This window comes from Quercus lobata, chromosome 7 (assembly GCF_001633185.2).
Source record: "Quercus lobata isolate SW786 chromosome 7, ValleyOak3.0 Primary Assembly, whole genome shotgun sequence".
NCBI lineage: Eukaryota > Viridiplantae > Streptophyta > Magnoliopsida > Fagales > Fagaceae > Quercus > Quercus lobata.
The window spans coordinates 25,212,099-25,217,285 of NC_044910.1; the positions used below are offsets into that span (position 1 = coordinate 25,212,099).

Sequence of the window (5,187 nt, forward strand, 5' to 3'; positions counted from 1 at the left end):
AGAGAAAAGGTGAGAATCATTGAGATTAGTGATAAATCTAAAAATGAGGGTCCTTGAGAGAGACGAAATCGAAGAGGATTTCTGCATTGGCGTTAAAAGGTTTGGAACTGGAGGAGATGTTGCGCCAAAGTTCTCTTGAGTGTAGAAGATGTTTGAGAATGACCTGAGCCGAAAATAGTAGAAAACTCAATTTAGGTTTTTTTTATTTTTTTATTTTAAATTTAATAATGAAAAGAAAAAAAAATCAGATTTTTTTTAAACTAAAAAAAGAAAAACAGATTTAAGGTTTTTTTAAAAATTTATTTCATTATTTGTTTTTTAATTTTCCGAGTGGCTTTTTATTTATTTATTAAAATGCTAACATGGATGTTGACGTGGTATTTTTTATTATTTTTTGTTAGTGGGTTGACGACAGGGGCCAAAATATAATTGATTTTCTTTTTTTAGAAACTACATTAGTAGCAAAATTAATTTATAAACCAAAATGGGAATTGATCCAAAATATAGGGACCAAAAATGTATTTTCGCCAAATTTCATTAAATTAAGTGCCAACTACCAATTGCTAACTATGAACTAATAATTATGGGTTTGGCTTACCTCCAATATTTTTTTAATTGGAATCTCATTTTGTTTTAATGAGAGACCACCACATCGCCTACTAACTAAATAAAAGGTGAAGATTAAAACTCACTATCACTTGTCATTGTATATTTAAAATAAAATAATATAACCAATTAAAAAAGTACCAAAGGTAAGCCAAACCCAATAATTATTCCAGCTAAAATACTACTATCCAATTTGGTTCTTAACAACTAGGCACTAGCAATTTGTGCATAAAAATTATGTACTCTCAGTCTCTATAAAAGGGAATAGGATCTTTGTCCAAGCTATCTTTGTGAAGGTAAAGCAAACATATATAGAACCCACGGATTGTTAAAGATAAAATTTTGTCTAAAAAAAGATGGTTTTCATTAATATCATCTCAAGAGAAATCATTAGACCATCTTCACTAGCAATTCACCATCTAAAACCCTTCAAACTTTCTGTCCTGGACCAGTTCACTCCTACAACCTATATTCCACTTATCCTCTTTTACTCTTGCTTGTTTGGATGGAGGGGGAGTAGAGGGAAGTAGAGTAGAGGGAGGGAGAGTAAGTTAAATTACCTTATTTGGATATTTTTTAAGGGAGGAGGGGGAGGGATTTGGAGGGGTTCTAACTATTTCTAATCCGTTACTTTTAATTCATCCAAATTGGAGAGATTTAGAGAAAGAGTAGAGCATAGAAATGTTTGATCAAATGAATTACCAAATTTATCCTTATTATATTAACAAAATTACAAACTATGAAAAGGCTAATTATTCTCTTCTTCCTTAATTTTAAAAACATCCGAACAAGATGGAGGATAATCATTCCCCTCTACTCTCCTCCCCACTACTCTCCTCTCTCTCTCCAAACTTCCAAACATAGCTTAAGAGTCCCCAAACCTCTTCAACTGATCACCTAAAAAACTCACTCTTAGAAACCCTAAATAGCTTCTACCCATTTTCTGGAAGGATGCAAGACAAACTCTTTATTGATTTTTACAACGAGGGCATTCCATTTAATGAGTCCCGAGTCCATTGCTCTCTGTTTGACTTTCTTCAACATCCTAAAACGGAGTCTTTAAACCACTTTCTTCCTTGTTGTCAACTTCGCAAAGAACCAAAACCAATGGAAGTTGCCCAATTAGCTGTACAAGTCAACATTTTTTATTATGGTGGAATAGTAATCAGTTTATGCGCGTCACATAAGATCACAAATGGAGCAACCCTAAGTGCATTCCTCAAGACTTAGGCTGCCATTGCAACCAAGCCTTGTAACAAATTAGTACCTCCTAATTTTTCTGAGGCATCATTGTTAGCATACTTTCCTCCACGCAATATATACATGATAGAGTTGCTTCTAGATTAACATCTGGTTCTCTAAGGCCATCTATACTGGTCCAAGCGGCAAACATTCGACAAAAAAAAAGTCCACACATGTCGTATAATTCTATGGGTAATCTCTTTTGGTATGCATTTGTAGCCAATGATTATAACTCAGTAGAGTCAACAGAGATCAAGCTTCGTGGCAACCTTAAGAGAAGCTGTGGCGAAAATTGACAGTGATGTGATAATTCGACAAGGTCATGAAGGTTTTACAACTAGGATCAAGTACTTATACCAGAAGGCAGCAATGGTTTTTAAAACCCAGAAATTTTTTATTTCGCTTGTTGGTTGACGTTTGGTTTTGATGATATCGAATTTGGATGGGGAAAACCCATTAGGGTTGGGCTCATGGGGGAAGGTGGTTCTAGTAGGAATCTCATCGTGCTCCAAAATACCACCTCTGGCAATGGAATTGAGGCATGCACTACAAAAAAAAGTCCTATAGCCGTGTTTTTAAAACGTGGCTATAGGACAATTCGACCTATAGCTGCGTTTTTTTTAGCCGCGTTTTCAACCGTGGCCTAAAACCCGTAACTATAGGTTAGGACAAATGGCCGTGTTTTTAGAAACGCGGCTATAGGACATACTCTAGCCATGATTATAAAAAGTGACTACAGGGGACAGCTATAGCTGCGTTTTATAAACGTGACTATAGGTCTTTAAACCGCGGCTATAGGTTATACATTACCCGCCTATCCAACGTGTTTTAGCCGCATGGGAGACATATTTTATCTACATTTTTAAAATGCGGCTATAGCTATCACCTATAGCCACGTTTTTAAAATGCAGTTATAACCCTTTTTTTTTCTAGGCTAGATGGCAAATGCTTGTCTACAAACGCTGCTATAGGAAACTTGTCACACACTAAATTCCAGCTTGTTATTTGTTGCATGCAACAAATAACAAGCCAAAATTTTTTCAAACCTATCACAATGTTGATTCAAAATCCATGGCAAATTATCAATCTTTAAGGAATATGGAGTTCAATACAACAACAAAATGGAGGAAAGTTTAGTGTACATTTGACACAAAAAGATGCAGCAAGAACACATGATTTTGAGATACCTCAACTTCAAACATTGGGTATGCACATGACTGTCTCTAACCTTCCTATGGTTATCCTGGATGCTTCTAGGGGTGCCTTCCCATCTCCAAGCTCTTGTCTACAAGTGGGGCATCAGTTTTGTACCCTTGTTTTACAGGTAGAACACAATGTATGTCCAATATGGAACTGTAAAAATATAAACTCAGCAGTCAGCTATTTCGAACCAAGCAGAGAACTGAGAAGAACATAAGTTACTTCATATAAAGAAAACCTTGAATTTTCCAAAATTGAATGCTATGATCAAAATATACAGCAGCTAGAGACGCTCTTAAAAACAAGATTAGTGAAGTTAGACAACTTTTCAGCACTACCAAATGCGATCTTATATAGCTTCTATCCTTTCAATAGTTTTCTAAGAAATGATAGTGGCTTGGACCAAAAAAAATAAGGATGAATATATGAGAGTGAAGCATTGCATCTTTCAAAAAGCTTCCTAAATTTGTTTAATATGTTACAATTAGGCTATGTGTTTATATGTACGTTCCTAAACAACTTAGCAAACTCTTTTCTTTTCTCTTTTATCATTCTAATAAACTAATAAGACTCGAACTTCACTAGGAAACAAACTCATCAAAAGCACCACAAACTCAAAAGCAATACAAATTCCATAGAATACTCAATTCATGTTTCTTCCTAAACAACTAAGCAAACTCATCTTGTTCTTTTTTTTTTTTTTAATTCTAACCAACTAGGAAGAGTCTATAACTTCACTCGGAAACAAACTCATCAAAAGCAATACAAATTCCATAGAATACCCAATTCATGTATCTCCCTAAACAATTTAGCAAGCATATACTTCACTCTTCACTCAGAAACAAACCCATGAAAAGCATCGTATGCTCAAAAGCAATATAAATTCCATATCATTCCCAATTCATGTCTCTTCCTAGACAACTTAACAAGTATAAACTTCACTCATCACTCTTAAACAAGCCCACTCGAAAGCAATACAAATTCCATTGAATACCCAATTCATGTTTTTCCTAAACAACAACAAAAAAAATTCTTTTAAAAGTACTGATATACCTGCAATTTGTCAAGGTACTGAGGCTAACCATGGCCTCTCTTAATGGTCCCAGTGAGCTCCAAAAGCCTGTGAGCAAGCATAGACTTACCATGATCAACATGAGCGATAATGGAAAAATTCTTATCCAACAAAATCACACAAATGGAATCAGCAAAAAATACTAAAATAACAATAAAGAAAAAAAAATTACGAAACGGTATTTATATATGTCAAACTTACCGTGAGAACAATGCATGGCTTCACTATTTAATCCTCTTAAACTCTTCTATGTTGTTAAAGCATCAATGTAGCTGTCTACATATACAAGAGATTCAACTAAAAAGTTTTGTTCACAAAAAAGCTTGTCAATCTTTGAATGGCATGATTGACCTGTCTACATGTCAACCTGTCTATAATATCAAAATAATATTCATGTCTACAATATTCCTTTATGATCAGCCAAAAATTAATACAAAATAATGCCATTCAATATCCACGAAGACTCCTCATTTAGATGCAGCGCTATCCTGAATATATTAAACACATCATATTAGTAGCACATAACAATGCATTGCAATAAACACGCAATTTTCAAAGGAAATTGGAGCAAGATCCTAAATTCATTGGAGCAAGATGAAAACATTATGTCTATATTGGAGCAAGATGAAAACATTAGTAGCACCTTAGATGAAAACATTATGTCTATATTGGAGCAAGATCCTGAATTCCTTGCCTTTGCTACGTTAAGCCCAAGTGTTTTAATCCAATGAGGCTATACCTTTGATAATACCCATCTCCATACTAATAATATAGTTTCTACATTGTTGCTTATGTATTCTAATCAAACTAATAAAGCTCGTGAGCTGTACTAAAAATATTTTGTTAGCACATTAATTGCGTACTACATGGTAATAGAAACTGTGCTAACAATAAAAATCATTATTAAAGAAGATGTTCCAATAAAATTAGTATACTTACTACAACAACGTTGATTTTTTTTTTCGAGGGTCAAAACCCTTGAAAAAGTTATTATTGACCCTTGATGACCTTTGAAACAAATACCCTTAAAACAGAAATTTCTACAACCTTCGTGACCCTTGAAATTG

The 5,187-nt window shown here is 34.2% G+C and overlaps 1 pseudogene; it reads left to right on the top strand.

Annotated features, from left to right (window-relative positions):
• Positions 1-962: 962 nt before the first annotated feature.
• On the top strand, positions 963-4,851 carry LOC115951791 (annotated as a pseudogene).
• The last annotated feature ends 336 nt before the right edge of the window (positions 4,852-5,187 follow it).